This window comes from Halichoerus grypus, chromosome 7 (assembly GCF_964656455.1).
Source record: "Halichoerus grypus chromosome 7, mHalGry1.hap1.1, whole genome shotgun sequence".
In the NCBI taxonomy this organism is placed as follows: Eukaryota; Metazoa; Chordata; class Mammalia; order Carnivora; family Phocidae; genus Halichoerus; species Halichoerus grypus.
Genome location: NC_135718.1, coordinates 125864672 through 125888093, shown reverse-complemented (window position 1 = coordinate 125888093; position 23422 = coordinate 125864672).

The following is a 23422-nucleotide window of genomic DNA, read 5'->3' as shown; positions in this document are numbered from 1 at the left end:
AAAGTAGAGGTTTCAGAGAGTGAGGAATTAAGAAGGACTTCAGATTCCTGTTTTAGGGGACATTGTGAATGGTGGTGCTATCAACAAAAGCTATATTTTTGGGTATAATTATTTGTGTATATGTGTGTCTCTTCCATTAAAATGTGGTCAGAGACTACTGATTATTTCTGTGTTTCAGCCCTTAATATAGTCCCTGGCTCAATCTGTAAGGGTGGATAGGAATGGATTTTAACCGATAATAATTTAATCACCACCATCATAACATGAAATTATTAGTTGAGTCAATGTTGTTCAAGGATAACAAACTTATTGAGGAATATGAGAAAACATTTATAATATGTCTTCATCACAACTTTGCAGAAGTATAATTTCTGTTTATTGAGGATTCCTATATTTATCTTTCTTCTAGCATATCCACTTTTAAGTGTTAAAAAAGTTCACTTCACTTCTAGAAAACAATTATTTACACAGTTAGAACACATGAATTAAACTTGATTGGTGAGAATTTTGGCTGAGAACACAACTAGGCACTGGGTAAAATTAATGTAGGAGCAAGATTATGACACGTTTTGATACCAGAGTCTTGATATAACGAGTCTTTCACTGTCTGTTCAATGACATGATGGACCTTTCACTTAACTTTTTTTTTTCATTTTTTAAAATTATGTTAATCACCATATATTACATCATTAGTTTTTGATGTTGTGTTCCACGATTCATTGTTTGTGTATAACACCCAGTGCTCCATTCAATACGTGCCCTCTTTAATACCCATCACCAGGCTAACCCATCCCCCAATCCCCTACCCTCTAGAACCCTCAGTTGGTTTCTCAGAGTCCATAGTCTCTAATGGTTCATCTCCCCCTTTTAATGTCAGATGCTTTCTAAATAAAATAATCTTTAACTGGATTCTTCTAAATTTCAGTAATTAAACCCTTAAGCTTCATCTGTCATACAATAAATTCTGCTATTATCTCGAGAGATATTAGTATACTTTTATTAGTTAAGTATCTAGGCTTATAAAGTGATTTAATTAGTACATGAACCAGGCATATATAATTGTGACAGAAGAATTTAAAAATGTCCAATAAATATTGTCCACTTGTTTTATCCAAACAGCTATGTGGAAAGAGTCTAAGTTGTGGAGTCAGATCCCATTTGAATCTAACCTTGGTTATTTACTATTTGGGTAGCACGGTCACATAACCTCAAGACTCAGTTCCTTGTTTGTAATATGAAGATAATAAAACCTTTGCAGGATTGTTACCAGGATTATAGATAATGAAGGTAATGTATCTGGCATGTAATAGGTAGTCAGTAACAGGAGTTGTTTTTATGGTTGTTACTGTTATTAATTAATACCGGTTGTGTAAGTGCAGCTTACAAGCTTTATGACTTGGTGACATGAGCCCTTTGAGCTCTTTCCATTTGTTTTTCAGCCTGTGCTTGCTAAGGGATGTGAATTACATCTGAATTTCAGTATAAGTACAGTTGTATGGTAGGTCCAGTGAGATGGTCATAGAAATGTAACTGTGTTACCTCCAGACAGTCTAAAAGTCAACCCCTGACTTGATCAGGAGTTTTCTCAAAGAACTGTGAGAAAATCCTTGAAGTTTAAATGTCTGTTGTGTTTTACTTGCTGAAATCGAATGGAAGATTTGCCATTTGGGAATTGCCTGCATCAGTGCTTCCTTCCATTAGCAAAGATAGGTGAAAGTTGACTGTAATTAGCTGTAATTAGCTACTGATCTTTTTGGACAACCAGAAAATCTGGTTTTTCCTCCAGACATTAAAAGGGCACTCAGAAAGGATGGAACTTTTGTAGCAGATAATTTTGAAGCAGATGATATTGAATCCTTCAAAAGCAGCACTTTTACCACTGTTGGTTCTGTATGTATTTTTAGCCTATTTGTTAAGATGTGTCATTGTCTAATGGGGGATAAAGAAAGAACAAAACATGTAAGAATTTTCCAACTGGCTGTAGAGTGCAGTGTACAAAACACTGAAGCTAATTGAATTGAATGGCTTTGAGCCCTTGGAAGTCACAAAGTGACAAGGTTTACTTGACAGCTAGTGAGCGATTATTTCCCGTCCCACTGATTAATTTGGTCAATTAGTGGCAAATAGGAATGTCACAAGTGGAAAGGGTAATAAGAGTCATTATAAATGTAAAAGTAAAATTGAGGGCAACCTTGTCACAAAGGGGTCTGCTTTGGCTAGCTCAGGCACTGATGGGACCAAGAGTTTATTCTCATTTCTGTCTCTTTTTCCCTAGAGACTGAATCTTAATTTGACCAGAAAATCTAGGAAATCAAAATGGACCCATGGCAGCATTTTCTTTTTTTTTTTTTTAATTTTTATTGTTATGTTAATCACCATACACTACATCATTAGTTTTTGATGTAGTGTTCCATGATTCATTGTTTGTGCATAACACCCAGTGCTCCATGCAGAACGTGCCCTCTTTAATACCCATCACCAGGCTAACCCATCCTCCCATGCCCCTCCCCTCTAGAACCCTCAGTTTGTTTTTCAGAGTCCATCGTCTCTCATGATTTTTCTCCCCCTCTGATTTCCCCCCCTTCATTCTTCCCCTCCTGCTATTTTCTTTTTTTTTTTTTCTTAACATATATTGCATTATTTGTTTCAGAGGTACAGATCTGTTATTCAACAGTCTTGCACAATTCACAGTGCTCACCATAGCACATACCCTCCCCAGTGTCTATCACCCAGCCACCCCATCCCTCCCACCCCACCCACACTCCAGCAACCCTCAGTTTGTTTCCTGAGATTAAGAATTCATCATATCAGTGAGGTCATATGATACATGTCTTTCTCTGTTTGACTTATTTCGCTCAGCATAACACCCTCCAGTTCCATCCACGTCGTTGCAAATGGCAAGATCTTATTCCTTTTGATGGCTGCATAATATTCCATTGTATATATATACCAAATCTTCTTTATCCATTCATCTGTCGATAGACATCTTGGCTCTTTCCACAGTTTGGCTATTGTGGACATTGCTGCTATAAACATCGGGGTGCACATACCCCTTCAGATCCCTACATTTGTGTCTTTGGGGTAAATACCCAGTTGGATCGTATGGTAGCTCTATTTTCAACTTTTTGAAGAACCTCCATACTGTTTTCCAGAGTGGTTGCACCAGCTTGCATTCCCACCAAAGGTGTAGGAGGGCTCCCCTTTCTCGGCATCCCTGCCAACATCTGTCGTTTCCTGACTTGTTAATTTTAGCCATTCTGACTGGTGTGAGGTGGTATCTCATTGAGGTTTTGATTTGGATTTCCCTGATGCCGAGTGATGTTGAGCACTTTTTCATGTGTCTGTTGGCCATTTGGATGTCTTCTTTGGAAAAATGTCTGTTCATGTCTTCTGCCCATTTCTTGATTGGATTCTTTGTTCTTTGGGTGTTGAGTTTGATAAGTTCTTTATAGATTTTGGATACTAGCCCTTTAATGATATGTCATTTGCAAATATCTTCTCCCATTCTGTTGGTTGTCTTTTGGCTTTGTTGACTGTTTCTTTTGCTGTGCAAAAGCTTTTTATCTTGATGAGGTCCTAAGAGTTCATTTTGACCCTTGCTTCCCTTGCCTTTGGCGATGTTTCTAGGAAGAAGTTGCTGCGGCTGAGGTCGAAGAGGTTGCTGCCTGTGTTCTCCTTTAGCATTTTGATGGACTCCTGTCTCACATTTAGGTCTTTCAACCATTTGGAGTCTGTTTTTGTGTGTGGTTTAAGAAAGTGGTCCAGTTTCATTCTTCTGCATGTGGCTGTCCAATTTTGCCAACACCATTTGTTGAAGAGACTGTCTTTTTTCCACTGGACATTCTTTCCTGCTTTGTCAAAGATTAGTTGACCGTAGAGTTGAGGGTCCATTTCTGGGCTCTCTATTCTGTTCCATTATCTATGTGTCTGTTTTTGTGCCAATACCATACTGTCTTGATGATGACAGCTTTGTAATAGAGCTTGAAGTCTGAATTGTGATGTCGCCAGCTTTGCTTTTCTTTTTCAACATTCCTCTGGCTATTCGGGGTCTTTTCTGGTTCCATACAAATTTTAGGATTATTGGTTCCATTTCTTTGAAAAAAGTGGATGGTATTTTGATGGGGAATGCATTGAATGTGTAGATTGCTCTAGGTAGCATTGACATCTTCACAATATTTGTTCTTCCAATCCATGAGCATGGAACGTTTTTCCATTTCTTTGTGTCTTCCTCATTTCTTTCAAGAGTATTTTATAGTTTTCTGAGTACAGATTCTTTGCCTCTTTGGTTAGATTTATTTCTAGGTATCATGGTTTTGGGTGCAATTGTAAATGGAATCGACTCCTTCATTTCTCTTTCTTCTGTCTTGTTGGTGCATAGGAATGTCACTGATTTCTGTGCATTGATTTTTATATCCTGCCACTTTGCTGAATTCCTGTATGAGTTCTAGCAGTTTTTGGGTGGAGTCTTTTGGGTTTTCCACATAAAGTATCGTATCATCTGCAAAGAGTGAGAGTTTGACTTCTTCTTTGCCGATTTGGATGCCTTTGATTTCTTTTTGTTGTCTGATTGCTGTGGCTAGGACTTCTAATACTATGATGAATAGCAGTGGTGACAATTGACCTTAGAAAAAAAGGAAAGAAGACACACAATGAGAACTTGTGAAGAAGAAGGCAGAGTCTGGAAAGATGCATCTACAAGCCAAGGAACGCCAAGGATTTCCAGCAGCCACCAGAAGCTAAGAGAGATGCACAGAATAGACTTTTCCTCAGAGCCTCCAGAAATAATTGTTGGAGGGGCTAATAGAGAAAACATGACCACTGGTTGACCCCTGATCTGGATCTGGGCAATCAGAGGGTCCTCATCCTCACATGTACATATATAAGTTTTTCTTTCTTTAAAATTTTGGGAGGCATTTTCTTCCAACAGACCAAAATACACCCAAAATCTAGTGTGTGGCATTGATCTATGCACCAGCCTGATCACATTTGATCATATTCTTTTTTTTAATCTTTTTTTTCTCTTTTTGTTCTTTCCCTTTCTTTCTCCCCGGTTTCAGGTCTCTTCTGATTTTTTTATTGTATATTTTTCTGGGGTCATTGTTACCCTGTTAGCATTTTGTTCTCTCATTCATCTATTGTCCTCTGGACAAAATGACAAGATTGTAAAAATTACCTCAAAAAAAAGAACAAGAGGCAGTACCAACTGCCAGGGATCTAATCAATACGGACATTAGTAAGATGTCGGAACTAGAGTTCAGAATGATGATTTTAAAGATACTAGCTGGGCTTGAAAAAAAGCATGGAAGATACTAGAGAAACCCTCTCTGGAGAAATAAAAGAACTAAATTCTAACCAAGTCGAAATCAAAAAGACTATTAATGAGGTGCAATCAAAAATGGAGGCTCTAACTGCTAGGATAAGTGAGGCAGAAGACAGAATTAGTGATATAGAAGACCAAATGATGGAAAATAAAGAAGCTGAGAAAAAGAGAGATAAACAACTACTGGATCATGAGGGCAGAATTCGAGAGATAAGCGATACCATAAGATGAAACAATATTAGAATAATTGGGATCCCAGAAGAAGAAGAAAGAGAGAGAGGGGCAGAAGGTATATTGGAGCAAATTATAGCAGAAAACTCCCCTACTTTAGGGGAGAAAACAGCCATCAAAATCCAGGAGGCACAGAGAACCCCCCTCAAAATCAATAAAAATAGGTCAACACCCCGACATCTAATAGTAAAACTTACGAGTCTCAGAGACAAAGAGAAAATCCTGAAAGCAGCTCGGGACAAGAGGTCTGTAACCTACAATGGTAGAAACATTAGATTGGCAACAGACCTATCCACAGAGACCTGGCAGGCCAGAAAGGACTGGCATGATATATTCAGAGCACTAAATGAGAAAAATATGCAGCCAAGAATACTATATCCAGCTAGGCTGTCATTGAAAATAGAAGGAGAGATAAAAAGCTTCCAGGACAAACAAAAACTAAAGGAATTTGCAGACACAAAACCAGCCCTACAGGAAATATTGAAAGGGGTCCTCTAAGCAAAGAGAGAGCCTAATAGTAACATAGACCGGATAGGAACACAGACAATATACAGTAATAGTCACCTTACAGGCAATACAATGGTACTAAATTCATATCTTTCAATAGTTACCCTGAATGTAAATGGGCTAAGTACCCCAATCAAAAGACACAGGCTATCAGATTGGATAAAAAGATAAGACCCATTGATATGCTGTGTGCAAGAGACTCATTTTAGACCCAAAGACACCCCCAGATTGAAAGTGAGGGTGTGGAAAACCATTTACCATGCTAATGGACACCAAAAGAAAGCTGGGGTGGCAATCCTTATATCAGACAAATTAGATTTTAAACCAAAGGCGGTAATAAGAGATGAGGAAGGACACTATATCCTACTTAAAGGGTCCATCCAACAAGAAGATCTAACAATTGTAAATATCTATGCCCCTAACATGGGAGCAGCCAATTATATAAGCCAATTAATAACAAAAGCAAAGAAACACATCGACAACAATACAGTAATAGTGGGGGACTTTAACACCCCCCACACTGAAATGGACAGATCATCTAAGCAAAAGATCAACAAGGAAATAAAGACTTTAAATGACACACTGGACCAAATGGACTTCACAGACATATTCAGAATATTCCATCCCAAAGCAACAGAATACACATTCTTATCTAGTGCCCATGGAACATTCTCCAGAATAGATCACATCCTAGGTCACAATCAGGTCTCAACTGGTACCAAAAGATTGGGATCATTCCCTGCCTATTTTCAGACCACAAGGCTTTGAAACTCGAACTCAATCACAAGAGGAAAGTCGGAAAGAACTCAAATACATGGAGGCTAAAGAGCATCCTACTAAAGAATGAATGGGTCAACCAGGAAATTAAAGAAGAATTAAAAAAATTCATGGAAACCAATGAAAATGAAAACACAACTGTTCAAAATCTTTGGGATGCAGCAAAGGCAGTCCTAGGAGGAAAGTACATAGCAATACAAGCCTTTCTCAAGAAACAAGAACGGTCTCAAATACACAACCTTAACCCTACACCTAAAGGAGCTGGAGAAAGAACAGCAAATAAAGCCTAAACCCAGCAGGAGAAGAGAAATAATAAAGATCAGAGCAGCAATCAATGAAATGGAAACCAAAAGAACAGTAGAACAGATCAACGAAGCTAGGGGCTGGTTCTTTGAAAGAATTAACAAGATTGATAAACCCCTGGCCAGACTTATGAATAAGAAAAGAGAAATGACCCAAATCAACAGTACATTAAAAGGATTATTCACCACGACCAAGTGGGATTTATCCCTGGGCTGCAAGGTTAGTTCAACATCCGCAAATCAATCAATGTGATACAATACATTAATAAAAGAAAGAACAAGAACCATATGATCCTCTCAATAGATGCAGAAAAAGCATTTGACAAAGTACAGCATCTTTTCTTGATCAAAACTCTTCCAAGTATAGGGATAGAGGGTATATACCTCAATATCATAAAAGCCATCTATGAAAAACCCACAGCGAATATCATTCTCAATGGGGAAAAACTGAGAGCTTTCCCCCTATGGTCAGGAACACGGCAGGGATTTCTATGAGCTATATATTCTAAGGACATGAAGAGGATGAGGAGCCTCTGATTGCCCAGATCCAGATCAGGGGTCAACCAGTGGTCATGTTTTCTCTATTACCCCTCCAACAATTACTTCTGGAGGCTCTGAGGAAAAGTCTATTCTGTGCATCTCTCTTAGCTTCTGGTGGCTGCTGGAAATCCTTGGCGTTCTTGGCTTGTAGATGCATCTTTCCAGACTCTTGCCTTCTTCTTCACAAGTTCTCATTGTGTGTCTTCTTTCCTTTTTTTCTAAGGTCAATTGTCATTGGATTTAGTGTCCACTGTAATCCAGGATGATCTTATCTTGAGATTTTTAATTTACATCTGCAAAGATCCTTTTTCCAAAAAAGGTTGCATTTACAGGTTCATGGTGGATATATCTTTTGGAGGACCACCATTTAACCCACTACACTCATTTTTACAATGAACACCTTCCACTTTATTCATGTCCCAAGAATGAAACTGAAAGGCTCTGTGAGGTAAAGAGGATTCTGTATGTGTACAGACAAGAATTTGTGGTCCTTGCACTATGACTTCAGCTCACAATGGCTGATGAGCTGATAGTGCCTACCAGACCCAAGACAGCCTACTGACAATCGTCTCTGCATTTGATGCATCTCTGCACTTCCCTTCATCAGATGCTATTGCTTCATGCTTCCTAGTTTAATACTCTTATTTAAAGTTCCTTACATTCAGTCCTTCTAAATGTGTCTGTCTTTCCCCATTCCTAAAAAAAGACTGCCTGATCAGGTGCTACACTGTCATAGAGGTGAATTCAGTTGAAGGAATGAAATAATATTCTTGGGAAAGGATATATTTTTTTCTTTGATTTCAACTTTTATATTCCATTTGTCCTGCTTTGCTTTAGTTTGACTTTTGAGCATTTTTGGCTAGGGACATCTCTTGTACTTATCTTGTAAATGGCTTTCTGATACTACTCTATCGTGACTTTCCTTTAGACAATATACTGTTATCAGATATCTTCTCCCAAAACAACAAATCACAGTTTTGCTTAAACTTTTTGGTGATCCCATAATTACCATAGATAAACTAAAAAAGGTTCACATGAAATAAAATTCAACTATAGCCTACACCTTTGGCTATGTTTTCCCCTCACAACTCTTATATCCATGATATGAGAAGATGCACAATGAGTGAGCTTCTCACTAGGCCCCAAAACATGTCACTCTCTGTCACGTTTTCTGTGCCTTTGCACAGGCTGATCCCTATGTTTGAAATGTGTTCTACCTTTTCCTTTTGACTCCCTGTTAATCCTTCAAAAGCCGTTGCATATGTCTTCCCTTCTCTGACACCTTCTCACACTCCTGGGGGCAGAGGTAGTCTCTTCCCTCTCAGCACTATATTTATGCCAATATTATATCAAATATAAAGCTGTATTAACAATTTATGGGTAGTCATTCATTCAAAGACATGCTTGAGTGAACTCACTATGTTCAGGAATTATTCACTGTAATATTCTGAATATGCTTACTTCCTTCACTGGTCATTAAGCCCCATGGGGAAAATGATAGAGTTTGTATCCCTAGTGCCTCACACAGTGACTATTAGATCTAAGTAAACACTTGACAAATAGATGAATGAATATGCAAATGAGAGATTGAATGTTGCTAAAGAATATTTTCGTCAATTCAGATACATTCTTAAGCTATAGATACCCAGGTCAACCTTCTTAGCTTATGATTCTTTACATTCCATCATATAATTTACTTACTATTATATAACAGAATTAAGCCAGTATTCTAAGAAAAAATTATATATTCAAAGCATAACTAAATACTTGAGAATGAAAGGACCAAGTATTGGCTTTTTTCAGAAGTGATATCAACTATTTTACATTGAGATCATCTAGAAATTAATTTCTGTCTAAACATAAATTCCCTCTAAAAAGCACTCTGTAATAAAAAAAGGGTTGGCTGTCCCCTTTAGTGTTTCCTGGGGTGACTTGTCAAGGTGACACATTATATACATTACATCAGTGTGCCTTATTGTCAACCTCTGATTTGTCTGCTCTGTCCTTGTGCACCTTCCCAGGCAGGAAGGCAATGAAAGTATATACTGAGGTGGAGGATGCTGTATTTGGCAATAAATGCAAGGGTACTGAAGACACATACTTCAGGTTGACATGTAATACCTAATTCAGAGTTTCATTATCATTAAAATAAAAAGGACGAAGGAGGTGAGTAGAAAAGGGGATGGTAATTCATAGCCTGGATGGTATATTGGGCTTTCATGTGTCCTGTTTCATATGGCAAGGCCAGCAGCCTTTGAATGCAACATCCTTCTCTGTAACATACATTGACTTTGACACTGCACCTTGATGAATGCATAGACAGTGCACTGTTTCTCTCCCTTATATTTTGTTGGAACAAGTAGTAAGTTGTCCATTTTCCCCCACACTTATTAAGTGTATCTCTGTTGATCATCTACAGAGAAAATTAACTAAAATAAGAAAGGAATGTCTTTATTCATGCAAAGCAATGAAATTATAATCCCAGAAATACAAAACACATGTTCCTCATTGCCCTCATCAAATGGCTAACAGAGTTTAAAAATATGACTTGACTTGGGTGTCATTCTTGATGTCCTTCAGTTGGATACCTGAAGCTATTTACTACCTAAAGTATGGTATATACTCAGGTGGTCAAAGTTGGTTCACATGTAATGTTCAGTTCTGAATTTTTTTTTTTAACGTTTACTCTTAGTGAATGGAAACTATTATTCAAAAGATAGTATATAGGGGTGCCTGGGTGGCTCAGTCAGCTAAGCATCTGCCTTTGGCTCGGGTCATGATCCCAGGATCTTTGGATTGAGCCCCGCATTGAGCTCCCTGCTCAGCAGGGAGCCTGCTTCTCCCACTTCCTCTGCCTGCCCCTCCCCTTGCTTGTGCTCTCTCTCTCTCAAATAAATAAATTTTTAAAAAAAGATCATATGTAAAAGGCAAGATGATGCATATAATAGCAAATGGACTAAGAGTTAACAGACATTTATACACGAGATTTATGGCATTGAGCAAGTTCCTTAACCTCTTTTTGCCTCAGTTTCCTCATCTGTAAAATGATACGGTTGAATAAAATCATAACAGCATACCCTTATATAGGATTTATTCTCTTCCTGGCACTGTTCTAAGTGTTTTTTATATAATTCATTAAATATTCACAGAGATCCTATGGAGTGAGATCTATTATCAATTCCATTTTTTTTTTTTTTATAGGTGGAGAAAGACAGGCAGTGGCAAGAGGTAACTTGCCCAAAGTCACACAGCTAGTAAGTGACAGAGCTGAAATTTTCACTGGGGTATCCATGTTCTTAATCGTTATCCTATACTTCTTCGAGTACTTTAGTGACTATATTTTTACTGTTGTGTAGGAAGGAAGGGGAAATGTTATCTAGAAACTAGTACCTAATTTTGTATAAAATTTGTTTTCTTGCCCAGAATCAGTAGGAGGTATAATATTCGTACACCAAGCCAGTATGAATCTGTTTTTAAACATCTTTTATGAAATACTTTCTTGAAACCACGATGAATCATTTCAGTGGAGAGGACAAAAATAGGACAGTGGGGCTGAACATTCCCATCCTTAGTTCATCTTAGAAAGAATTTCCATTTCTTAGTGATTTTGGACTGATTCAGTCAGAGTAGACAATATTTTCTAGGGATATCAATCTTTTTAAAGTTTTTATTTAAATTTCAGTTAGTTAACATACAGCATAATATTAGTTTTAGATATACAATATAGTGATTCAACACTTTCATACAACATCCAGTGCTTATCACAAGTACACTCCTTAATCCCCACCACCTATTTAGCCCATTCCCCCTCCTTCCCTCTGGTAATCATCAGTTTGTTCTCGATAGTTAAGAGTCTGTTTCTTGGTCTGCGTCTCTCTTTTTCCTCTTTGCTCGTTTGTTTTGTTTCTTTAATTCCACATATGAGTGAAATCATATGGTATTGTCTTTCTCTGACTTATTTCACTTAGCATGATACACTCTAGCCCTATCCCTGTCATTGCAAATGGCAAGATTTTGTTCTTTTTTTATTATTATTATGTTATGTTAGTCACCATACAATATATCACCAGTTTTTGATGCAGTGATCCACGATTCATTGTTTTTGTACAACACCCAGGGCTCCATGCAGTACATGCCATCCTTAATACCCATCACCAGGCTGACCCATCCCCCCACCCCTCTAAAACCCTCAGTTTGTTTCTCAGAGTCCATAGTCTCTCATGGTTCATCCCTCCTTCCGATTCCCCCCCTTCATTTTCTCCTTACTTCTCTTAATGTCCTCCGTGCTATTCCTTATGTTCCATAAATAAGTGAAACCATATGATAATTGACTTTCTCTGCTTGACTTATTTCACTTAGCATCATCTCCTCCAGTCCCATCCATGTGGATGTAAAAGTTGGGTATTCATCCTTTCTGATGGCTGAGTAATATTCCATTGTGTATATGGACCACATCTTCTTTATCCATTCATCTGTTGAAGGGCATCTCGGCTCTTTGCACACTTTGGCTATTGTGGACATTGCTGCTATGAACATTGGGGTGCATATGGCCCTTCTTTTCACTACATCTGTGTCTTTGGGGTAAATACCCAGTAGTGCAATTGCTGGGTCATAGGTTAGCTCTATTTTTAACTTTTTTGAGGAATCTCCACAGTTTTCCAAAGTGGCTGTACCAACTTTCATTCCTACCAACAGTGTAGGAGGGTTCCCCTTTCTCCACAACCTCTCCAACATTTGTTGTTTCTTGCCTTGCCAATTTTTGCCATTCTAACTGGTGTAAGGTGGTATCTCAGTGTGGTTTTGATTTGAATTTCCCTGATGGCCAATGATGATGAACATTTTTTCATGTGTCTGTTAGCCATTTGTCTGTCTTCTTTGGAGAAGTGTCTATTCATGTCTTCTGCCCATTTTTTGACTTGATTATTTGTTTTTTGGGTGTTGAGTTTGAGAAGTTCTTTATAGATCTTGGATACTAGCCCTTTATCTGTCGTGTCCTTTGCAAATATCTTCTCCCATTCTGGGTTGCCTCTTAGTTTTGTTGACTGTTTCCTTTGCTGTGCAGAAGCTTTTTATCTTGATGAAGTCCCAAAAGTTCATTTTTGCTTTTCCTTCACTAGCTTTTGGAGATGTATCTTGAAAGAAGTTGCTGTGGCCGATGTCAAAGAGGTTACTGCCTATGTTCTCCTCTAGGATTTTGATGGATTCCTGTCTCACATTGAGGTCTTTCATCCACTTTGAGTTTGTCTTTGTGAATGGTGTTAGAGAATGGTCGAGTTTCATTCTTCTGCATGTGGCTGTCCAATTTTCCCAGCACCATTTATTGAAGAGACTGTCTTTTTTCCATTGCATGTTTTTTCCTGCTTTGTCAAAGATTATTTGAGCATAGAGTTGAGGGTCCATATCTGGGTTCTCTATTCGGTTCCATTGGTCTATATGTCTGTTTTTGTGCCAGTACCATGCTGTCTTGGTGATCACTGCTTTGTAATATAGCTTGAATCAGGCAACATGATGCCCCCAGCTTTGTTTTTCTTTTTCAACATTTCCTTGGCGATTCAGGGTCTTTTCTGATTCCATACAAATTTTAGGTTTGTATGTTCCAGCACTTTGAAAAATGTCATTGGAGTTTTGACCAGGATGGCATTGAAGGTATAGATTGCTTTGGGTAGCATAGATGTTTTAACAATGTTTATTCTTCCGATCCATGAGCACGGAATATTTTTCCATCTTTTTGTGTCCTCTTCAATTTCCTTCATGAGTGTTCTGTAGTTCCTAGAGTATAGATCCTTTACCTCTTTGGTTAGGTTTATTCCGAGGTATCTTATGGTTTTTGGTGCTATTGTAAATGGAATCATTTCTCTAATTTCTCTTTCTACAGTTGCATTGTTAGTGTATAAGAAAGCAATTGATTTCTGCGCATTGATTTTGTATCCTGCCATATTACTGCATTGCTGTATGAGTTCTAGTAATTTGGGGGTGGAGTCTTTTGGGTTTTCCACATAAAGTATCCTGTCATCTGTGAAAAGAGAGAGTTTGACTTCTTCTTTGCTAATTTGTATACCTTTTATTTCTTTTTGTTGTCTGATTGCTGTTGCTAGGACTTTTAGTACTATGTTGAACAATAGTGGTGAGAGTGGGCATCCTTGATGTGTTCCTGATCTTAAGGCTCTCAGCTTTTCCCCATTGAGGATGATATTCGCTGTGGGTTTTTCATAGACAGATTTTATGAACTTGAGGAATGCTCTCCCTATACTCTGAAGAATTCTAATCAGGGAAGAATGCTATATTTTGTCAAATGCTTTTTCTGCATCAATTGAGAGACCATATGGTTCTTCTCTCTTCTCTTATTAATGTGTTCCATCACATTGATTGATTTGTTAATGTTGAACCACCCTTGCATCCCAGGGATAAATCCCACTTGGTTGTGGTGGATGAGCCTTTTAATGTATTGTTGGATCCTATTAGCTAGGATTTTGCTGAGGATTTTGGAATCCATATTCATCAGGGATATCGTTCTGAAATTCTCCTTTTTGATGGGGTCTTTAACTGGTTTGGGGACTAATGTAATGCTGGCCTCGTAGAATGAGTCTGGAAGCTTTCCTTCTGTTTCTATTTTTTGAAACAGCTTCAGGAGACTAGGTATTATTTCTTCTTTGAATGTTTGGTAGAATTCCCCAGGGAATCCATCAGGCCCTGGACTCTTGTTTTTTGGGAGGTTTTTGATCACTGCTTCAATCTCCTTACTGGTTATTGGCCTATTCATGTTGTCAGTTTCTTCCTGTTTCAGTCTTGGGAGTTTATAGGTTTCCAGGAAGGCATCCATTTCATCCAGGCTGTTCAGCTTATTGGCATATAGTTGTTGATAATAATTTCTAATAATTGTTTCTATTTCCTTGGTGTTAGTCGTGATCTTTCCCCTTTCATTCATAATTTTATTAATTTGGGTCCTTTCTCTTTTCTTTTGGATAAGTCTGGCCAGTGGTTTATCGATGTTATTAATTCAAAGAACCAGCTTCTAGTTTCATTGATCTGATCTACTGTGTTTCTGGTTTCTAATTCATTGATCTCTGCTCTAACCCTAATTATTTCTCTTCTAATGCATGGCTTAGGCATCATTTGTTCCTTTTTCTCTAGTTCTTTAAGGTGTAGAGTTAGTTGGTGAATTTGGGATTTTTCTATTTTTTTGAGTAAGGCTTGGATGGCTATGTGTTTCCCCCTTAGGACCACCCTTTGCAGTATCCCATAGATTTTGGACGGATGTGTTTTCATTCTCATTGGTTTCCATGAATTGTTTAAGTTCTTCTTTGATTTCCTGGTTGACCCAAACATTCTTGAGCAGAGTGGTCTTTAGCTTCCAAGTGTTTGAATTTCTGCCAAATTTTTTCTTGTGATTGAGTGCCACTTTTAAAGCATTATGGTCTGAGAATATGCAGGGAATAATCTCAGTCTTTTGGTATTGATTGAGACCTGATTTGTGACCCAGTATGTGGTCTATTCTGGAGAAAGTTCCATGTGCGCTTGAGAAGAATGAGTATTCTGTTGTTTTAGGTGGAATGTTCTGTATATATCTATGAGGTCCATCCGGTCCAGTGTATCATTCAAAGCTCTTGTTTCTTTGTTGATTTTCTGCTTAGATGATCTGTCTGTTGCTGAGAGTGGAGTATTGAGGTCTCCTACAATTAACGTATTGTTATCAATATGACTCTTTATTTTGGTTAACAGCTTATGTAGATGGCTGCTCCCATGTTGGGGGCGTAGACGTTTACAATTGTTAGATCTTCTTGTTGGATAGACTCTTTAAGAATGATATAGTGTCCTTCTGTGTCTCTAACTATAGTCTTTAGTTTAAAATCTAATTTGTCTGATATAAGAATTGCTACCTCAGCTTTCTTTTGAGGTCCGCTGGCATGGAAGATGGATCTTCATCCCTTCACTTTCAGTCTGGATATATCTTTAGGTTCAAAATGAGTGTCTTGTAGACAGCTTATGGATGGGTCCTGTCTTTTTATCCAATCTGCAACCCTGTGCCATTTTATGGGAGCATTTAGGCCGTTCACGTTGAGAGTGATTATTGAAAGATATGAATTAATTGTCATCATGTTGCCTGTGAAGACGTTGTTTTTATAGATTGTCCCTGTAAATTTCTGTTGTATATCACTCTTGGGGTCTTTCTCCTTTTAGAGAACCCGTCTTAATAATTCTTGCAGGGCCTGCTTAGTGGTCACATATTCTTTCAGTTTCTGCTGGTCTTGGAAGCTCTGCATCTCTCCATCCATTCTAAATGACAGCCTTGCCAGATAAAGTATTCTTGGCTGCATGTTCTTCTCATATAGTACCCTGAATATGTCCTGCCAGGCCTTTCTGGCTTGCTAGGTCTATGTGGATAGGTCTGACGTTATTCTGATGTTCTTCCCTCTGTACGTAAGGGATCTTTTCCCCCTAACTGCCCTTAAGATGGTTTCCTTGGTTCTAAGATTTGCGAGTTTTACTATTACATCCCGGGGTGTTGGCCTATTTTCCTTGATCTTGGGAGGGGTCCTCTCTGCCTCTAGGACACAAATGTTTGTTTCATTTCCCAGATTAGGGAAGTTCTCAGCTACGATTTGCTCAAATATATCTTCTAGTCTCCTCTCTCTCTCCACCCCCTCAGGGATTCCAATAATTCTGACATTGGAACGTTTCATGGTGTCACTTATTTCTCTGATTCTATTTTCATGGATTCTGAGTTGTTTTTCCCTGGCCTCCTCTTTTCCCTTTTTATCTATTATTTGGTCTTCTAGGTCACTAATTCGTTCCTCTGCCTTGCTTACCCTAGCTGTTAGATTATCTAGATTAGATTGGATCTCATTGATAGCATTTTTAAGTTCTGCCAATTCAGCTTTCATTTCTGTCCTTAGAGACTCTATGTTGCCATTAATCGATTTCTCCATTCTAGCTATTTTCTTCACAATTGCTAGCCTGAACTGCATCTCCAACATCTTGGTTATATCTGCATCCATTTGCAAATCTGTGGCATAAGTCATAGTCTCTGAGTCTTTCCTATTTTTGGGTTTCCTCCTCCTAGTCATTCTTTTGAGGGGTGGTTGAGGGAATGTATAGAGTCCAAATTATTGACCACAACCCAAGCAAGATGCATCTGTTTTATAAGGACCTTAGGGTTGTTGGCCTCTTGTTTTCCCAGCCTGTCTTCTGGGGGAGGGGCCTGCTGAGCTGTTACTCAGGCAACCCTGTTACTCAGGTAACCCTGTTTGGGGAGAGTTGCCCTGCCCCCTGTGGTGGGGGATGGGCTCACTGAAAACCGGTTTTTGGGGGCTTTTGTTTTCTGGCGGCCTTCCCCGGCAGCTTTCCGCATCTCTTCCTAGAGTCAGAGCAGAAGAGACCGTTTCCAACCCTCTGCCTCAGAGCAGAAAGATTGCAGTCTGTACTTCGGTGAGCTCTCCAGGCCACACTATCTCCATTTCTGTCTGTGCTGTTATAAACTGCAGGGTCCTGGGTTGTGCACCCCACAGCAGTGCTCCCAGTCCTCGCCTCCAGGTCAGGGCACGTCTCTGCCCTTTGTACTTCTAAAACCACCAGCCACCCCCAGTTTGCATGCACGACCCCGCCGCTCCGGGTTTCCACCCCGGGGGCTGCCCTAAAGTCCTTTCCCCATTGCTACCAGTCTGTGAGCCTGTGCCCCATCCCCAGTGGGGGGGCTATTACTCACTGGAGGTGTAAGATCCCCCCAGCTAGGCTCCCTCCCTCTTCCGTTTATTCTCCAATATCTGCCCGCGGAATCACGGCTCCCTGCTTTGTACCTTGAAACCAACTGCCTGTGATATTCTCTTTGTAGAGATCCAGATCTATCTTCTTACATCTCAGGCTGATTTTGTGGGTGTTCAGAGTGGTCTGGTAGATATCCAGCTCAATTCCAGGGACTGGTTAGATTAGGGTCCCCTACTCCTCTGCCATCTTTTCCCCTGAAACCAAGATTTTGTTCTTTTTTATGGTTGAGTAATATTTCATTTTATTTATATATTTATATTTATATATTTATTTACTTATAAATACACCACATCTTCTTTATCCATTCATCTGTTGATACACATCTGGGCTCTTTCCATATTTTGGTTATTTGTAGATAATGCTGCTATAAATATTGGGGTGCATGTATCTCTTTGATTTAGTATTTTTGTATTCTTTGGGTTAATATCTATTCTTTGCTAGATCGTAGGGTAGTTCTATTTTTAACTTTTTGAGGAACCTCCATACTGTTTTCCACAGTGGCTGTACAAGTTTGCATTCCCATTAATAGTGCAAGAAGGTTCCTTTCTCTCTACATCCTTGCCAACACCTATTATTTCTTATGTTGTTGATTTTAGCCATTCTGACAGGTGTGAGGTAATATTGCATTGTAGTTTTGATTTGCATTTCCCTGGTGATGAGTGATGATGAGCATCTTTTCATGTTTGTTGGCCATCTGTATGCCTTCTTTGGGAAAATGTCTATTCATGTCTTTTGCCAATTTTTAATCAGATTATTTTTGGGGAGTATTGAGTTGTATAAATTCTTTATATATTTTGGATACTAACCCTTTGTCAGATTATCTTCTCCCATTCTGTAGATTGCCTTTTAGTTTTGTTGATTGTTTTCTTCACTGTGCAGAAGCTTTTTATGTTGATGAAGTACACATAAATTATTTTTGATTTTGTTTCCCTTGGCTCAGGAGATATATCTAGAAAGAAGTTACTGTGGTAGGGTCATCAATCTTAAAGATTGGGTGGAAAGCATAGAATATGCATAAAATTCCTGCACATCATTATCTCCTGTATAGATCTGGAAGAAACAAAAACATACATTTGGCCATGTTCCTGAGAATTGGACTTGGTCTGGCTAGAGAGAATTCTAGTTATCTTTCTACTCTTGATGATGTCGATTGGGTGCTGGATAAGAATGTGGTCACTATGAAAACTTTAAGGTGATAGATAAAATGTTACTTTCTAGTAAAATTTTGATATGCAATTAGTGTTGTTTAGTAAGAAATCTGTGATACTTGGACTCAAAGCCAGAGTTTGAATTCAGAATGTACCCTTTCATTGTCTCATGACCCTGGGAAAATAAATATTTAGCCTTCAGATTTGTTATCTATAAAATGTAGTTAGTAATAATAATTAATCTTAAAGGTCTGAATGATAATTAGTTTTGTACACTTTAGGCATCATATGCAGATAAGTTATTATTATGATTGTTATGAAGTATCTATTAGGCATGCCTTACCAATGAATGTGTGATACTCCCTTCTCCAGTTTTCAATTTCACACTTTTTTTTTTTTCCTGCATCTTAAGGCTTGGGGTAATATTTTCCAGATTTTTCATATTCCAGTTAGAGACATGTTTTTTTTTTTTTTTTAAACATATGGACTCATAGAAGAAGGAACAAAATGAAATTAGGAAAAGGATAATAGAAAAGGAAAAAATTAGAGGAACAAAAGAATGTAGTGATCATCTTTTGATATTTTGCGCCTGTTAGACTCTGTAATATTCTGTTATATTTTGGTAATACCACTTAGCCCCCTGCCTGTGGTTCCTGTGAGGCTGTCATTCACAGCTGTACTCCGAGTGGGGTGGCCTGGTGACCTAGACTGGCCAATTGTTTTATTCATTGATCAACGGAAGCAGAGTCCTTCCCGGCACTTTTGTTGACTCTTAAAAGAGAAAAGCTCTCTCTTCACTTTTGTATCAATAGCTGGGACAACTTAAATGTGGGACTTTCTGTGGCCATGTTGCCAACCCCACCCCCACCATACTGCAGAAGAAATTAACCTGTAGTAGGAGAGAATGCGACTAAAACAAAGAGGAAACAAAACAGGGACAATAGACATAGAAAACCTTCATGGATAACATGGTTCTGTGTTTGCAGCCAGTTGTCCCTGAGGCCCAATCCACCTCTACTTTTCCCATTCAGTCAGTGAATACTTACTGAGTACCTACCAAGTCAAGTGCCAAGCACTATTCTAGGTTTTGGGGATTTAAAACACTTAAAAATGCTTGCCTAGTGGAATTTACATTCTAGTAGGAAGAGACAGATAATAAACATGATAATTAAGTAAATTACATAGTACGTTAGAGAATGATAAATCCTATGAGATTCAGGGAATTGAGTAGAGTGAAAAAATATGTAGGCAAAGCTGGGAGAAAGGAAGGAGGCAGGTTTTGATTTAAATAAGAGTTATGGCAGGCATTTGACCATATTTGAAAGAGGTGAGAGAATGAGCCAAACAGGTATCTGGGAAGAATGATCCAGTAAGCTGAAACAGGAAGTGCAGCAACCTCCAGCAAGAACATGCCAAGTGTATGCCAGTGACAAGGTAGCCAGTGTGGCTGAAACTGACTGAGGGAAAAATTGAAGGAGGTAAGGCCAGAGAAGCCAAAGGGGATGGGTCCAGCTTGTACAGGGCCATATAGCGGTTGTGAGAGTTTTGTTTTTATCTCTGTGAAATGTGAAGCCATTGCCAGGTTTTAAGCAGTGGAGTGAAATGACCTGGGTTATACATTTGAAGGGCTTATTGAGAAGGACTCTAGGGGGAGAAAAATGGAAGTAGAAAAATTAGGAAGAGGTTATTTTAATAATTCAAGGAAGAGATACTACTGGTGACTTGGACAAGGATGTGAGAAATTGTTGGATTATGGATTTGAATACAAGGCCAGTTGGATTCCCTGAGGTATAGGATGATATTAGGAGGAAAAGAGAAAGATCATGATGGTATCATTTTTTCCCCCTGAGCAACTGGCAAGTGGCTTTGCTATCTGCTGAGATTGTGAGGGTGGTGGATGGAGCAGGAATTTAGTTTTGGACATGTTGAGTTTAAGATATCTGTTAGACATCTGAGTGGTTACAATAGTAAGGAATCGAATATGTGATTCTGGAGTTAAGAAAAATGAGTCTGTGAGAGGTATGAATTTGGCATTTAATGATATGAAAATGGAGGAATTTGGCAAAGCAATATATGAAGGTAGGGAAAATCCAAGAACAGAGTTCTGGGGTAATCCAATATTTAGAGGTCATAGAGCTATAGAGGAATCCCTGTGAGAAAAAATGAACTGTGTTGTGGGAGGGAAACCAGTAGAGGGTGGTGCTCTGTCAGGCAAGTGAGAAAGTGGATCCAGGAGGAAGGCTTGATCAGTTGTGTCAGATGGATCAGCATGGAAGCCACTGATGGCCTTGATAGGAGAAGTTTCCTGGAGGTAGTTTAAGCACAATGGCTGGAGCAAATCTTGACTAGAATGCACCTGAGAAATCATAGGAGAAGAAGAATTGGCAGACACTGAGGATAAGCAACTTTGTTGTGGGTTTTTGCTGTGAAGGGAAACAAATAAATAAGGCAGCATTTAGCTAGAAAGAAGGATTACAGTTTTTTTTTTATATTTTTTTATTATTAACATATAATGTATTATTTGTTTCAGGGGCATAGGTCTGTGATTCATCAAAAAAATATTTTCTTTTTTAAAAGGAGAAATTATAACACATTTGTGGATCAATAGGAATGATCTAGAAGAAAAGAAAAATTGATGATGAATGAGTAAGAGGGAAGAATTGCTGGATCAAGTTTCCTGAGCAGGGGAGAGGAAAATGGAATTAAGGGGGCAAATGCAGAAGGATTTTACAAGAAAATAGTACCTCTATAGTAATAGGAAGAAATAGTCTGCAGAAATAGATACTGTTATGGGTTAAATATAGGAGGTTAGAGTTTGGGGAAATTCTCTTTCCAGTTACTTGAGCCAATGAATTGACTTACACCACTTCAAGATAGTTCCTAATATAACCAAAAGTCTCTTGAGAGAACAAACAAAGGAAGTTAAATAATTTCCCCAGAGTCATATAGCTAATAATATAGCACACTGCTTAATGGAGTGGCACTGGAGTTAGCCAGATCTTGGAGCTTGTTTTTGATCCTAAGTCTAACCTAACTCAGGCCTGTAAAGAGCTTCTTATTCATCATTCTTGCAGTTGTTTGTTGAACGACTAATAGACATCATATGGGAAAAAAAATAAAAATGTGACAGTATCAATGAAGAGTTACTTGATGCATTGCTAAAATACAGTAGGGAGATTTCATTGGTTCAGAAATATCTAGTGAGACTTCTGTAAAGAGTGACATTAAACTGAGACTAGAATGATGGGGAGAAGTTAAGAAGCAAAGGGAGCAGGAAAAGCATTTGAGGCACTGAAAACACTGTTGACCACTGTTTGTGGTAGGAGAGAACATAGAAGTGTGATGGATGGAATGAAGAAAAAGGACTGGAGCAGAGACTCCAAAAAGAATTTGATATGTGATGAGACTAGAACATAGATTGAGCAAGATCATTGTTCTAATACGGTATTTAAATACAAGTAGATCAAGATATCAGAGTAGGAAGATCCTGAGCCCATCTCCTCCCATGGACACACCAAAATCTTCAATTAATAGTACAAATGAAATGAACTGAAGACTAGCAGAATAGATCTTATATAACTAAGGATATTTTTAAAAAGCCACATTGAAATGGGTAGGAGGGGTGGAGATGTGGACTATTTAGGACCCACATATCTGGCATGACTACTCAAAAGTGGGAGGGATATCACAAACATAGAGGCCCTCCCTGAGGAATGAGAGGTCTGAGCCTTCCACACTGGGCTCCCCAGCCTGGAGGACCTGTACTGGGATGATGGTTCCCTATAATGTCTGGCTTTGAAAACCAATGGGACTTATAACCAGGACAGCTGGGGGGGGATAGGGAACTGAGTCTCTACTCTTAAAGGGAACACACACAATCTCACACTCCAAGTCAGCACAGAGGGAAGAGTTTGTAAACTACCTGAGTTACATCTGAAGAAGATCGTTGACAAATTCTAGGGCATGTGCTGGAGTGGCACCAATCTGTTGGAATGTTCTTCAGGGATGAAAGCACTGACAAACATCATTTCTTTTCTTCTTTTTTTCCCCCACTTCCCTTATACCTAGCTGGCCCAGTGCAGGCAGGCATCATTTCTGACACTTTCCATCTACTGTGCTAGCACTATTCATCCTGCTTTGGCATTCTCTGGTGGACTCATCTTTCCCAAACCATTTGCCCTAGCCCTACACACCTCCCTAGTGGCTTCCCTTCCTGCCACACAGAGCAGATATAGAGCATTCCATCCCAAGACAGCAGAATACATGTTCTTTTCATGTGAAAACACATGAAACATTTTCCAAAATAGATCACATGATAGGCCACAAAATAAGTCTGAATACATTCATTAAGATTGAAATTATATCAAGCATCTTTTCTAAACACAATGGTATGAAACTAGAAATCAATTACAAGGCAAAAACTGTGGGAAAAAACACATTTTGAGGCTAAACAACATCCTACTAAACAACCAACAGGTCAATGAAGAAATCAAAGAGGAAATTAAAAAAAGAGAGAGGCAAACCAAGAAACAGACTCTTAACTATAGAGAACAAGCTGTTACCAGAGGGGAGGTGGGTGGGGGAATGGGTTAAATAGGTGACAGGGACTAAATGTTGTGATGAGCATCTAATGTTGTTTGGAACAGCACCTTGTGTTGTATGTTGTACACCTGAAACCAATATTACACTGTATGTTAACCAACTGGACTTTAAATAAAAACTTAATAAATAAAAAATACCTGAGACAAATGAAAATGGAAATACAGTGGTCCAAAATCTATGGGACACAACCAAAGTAGTTCTAAGAGAAGTGTGTGGCAGATCAGACCTACTTC